The sequence below is a fragment of the Sinocyclocheilus rhinocerous genome, unplaced genomic scaffold (assembly GCF_001515625.1).
Source record: "Sinocyclocheilus rhinocerous isolate Xijiao unplaced genomic scaffold, SAMN03320098_v1.1 scaffold1858, whole genome shotgun sequence".
Lineage (NCBI taxonomy): Eukaryota > Metazoa > Chordata > Actinopteri > Cypriniformes > Cyprinidae > Sinocyclocheilus > Sinocyclocheilus rhinocerous.
In genome coordinates this window covers 786741-788578 of record NW_015647052.1, presented here as the reverse complement: position 1 = coordinate 788578, position 1838 = coordinate 786741, and positions in this window count along the sequence as shown.

The following is a 1838-nucleotide window of genomic DNA, read 5'->3' as shown; positions in this document are numbered from 1 at the left end:
TCATTCTGTTCAAAAGTTTACACCCCTGGCTATTAATACATTGTTTTTCTCTTTTCTCAGGTGCCAAGTCCCTTAACTCTTCCAACCCAAGCAATACCCCTGCTTCAGAAGGATACTTATTGAGCTAGAAGATATAGTCCTTGACAAAATGCAATGCAGTAAAAATAATGATCTGCTATCAGAGCTGCACAGGGATTTGATGAACAGGTGTTCCGCGCCATGAGCGGAAGTCATGACATAGAACCAGAACTATCTGTTTTATAATGGTGAGTATAAACTGTTTTATAAAATGCTAAGTGATATTAAGCATTGTATTGACGTCAGCTGCTGGAGTGGAAACCTAAACGGACTGACAATAAAACCACCATTAAAATGGCTCTTTTGTAATGCAGTAATGAGGCAGTAATATTGCACAGGACTCCATTTGTAAGGCAAAACAGAAAAATAAGCAAAAGACTAGTGTGGGCCAGCTGTGTTTGTTGGGATGTCAGCATGTTAGTGGCAGCACATTCATCATTGTGCTGCATAGCTTTGGCTCTGCTTTGTGTGTTTTGGTGAATTTGCATTCTAAATGTTTCATATTATCTTCACAAAGGCAGGTGCAGCACTGGCTTGGCAGGATTCGAACACCTAGTCTCACAACAAGCAGACGGACAAAAAAAAAAGACGTTGCCTGTTAGCCTATTCAGTGATTTATCTCTGTTGATTTGGCACCCAGAAACAACGTGATAGTCATTGGCTCCTGATGTGATGCGTGACAATCCCGATGACGCAAAATGGAAAGCAGAGCTATGCATACATATATCCACATTGACAACATCGACAGGTTTTTCCTCTTTGCTTCAGGATAATGTTTGGTCTACTCTAAACAGCCACTGACTTTCTCAATAAGCCATGAAAAGTCTGTTGTTGAGCTGTGGTAGTGCTCTGATAATGCCAACAAAAACTGAAACTGAAAATATCAACGCTGCCATAAAGCACTATTTCTTTATGTATGTATGTACATATTTATATAAGAAAAGTACAAATTTGAACTTACAGAATTAATAAACCAGGAAATGCAGAACTTTAAAATGGTCATATATGCTATAATTTTATCCGATAAGGACGAATACAGCTGTCAGAAAGCATTTGGTTGAGTTGATGTTTGGTCAGTAAAATCCACCATAGACCATCATCAGTGGAGCTATGGTAATCAATACATAATTTGCGTATTGACTACAAATCCAGTCTCCATAGCTTTAATCCCTATGGCAACCAGTGGGTTTGTGGCAAAACAACCATTTCCTTTCACATTGAATATTTCTGATGGCTTTTAAAGTACCTCCCTGACCATCACATGGCCCATTTTATAAGGCTGGTCATGGACCATGACCTAGATAACTGCCTGAGGAAAATAATCATATCACAATGCATTAGTGCCCGATGAACCCCTACTTAATAAGAGAAATGCAGGACCCTTCCCCCAACAACTTTCATTCTTTCATTCTCACCATGTCAGCCAACAAATAGATGGACATCCCATCAGTGTTCTTCCTAGTTGAAAAGGTCTCTCAGAGTAAGAAAAACATCGTTTTACACTAATAGAAAGAACAAGTGTAATGGCAAATCTTATGTTTGTTGTTCACTTGCAAAAACCAAATCAGAAACGGAACTGGAAATGTATTAGAAAATAAACAGATGTGGAAATGTGTTTTATTATTTTTTTTATTGTATTTTTTAAAACTTATATTCTGATAGTAATTTCCATACCACCTTGAAGGCAGAAGCATTTAGTATATTGTACAGAATGGATCATTCTTCTCAGGTTGCTTTTGAAGTGACACTCCCTTTAAGCC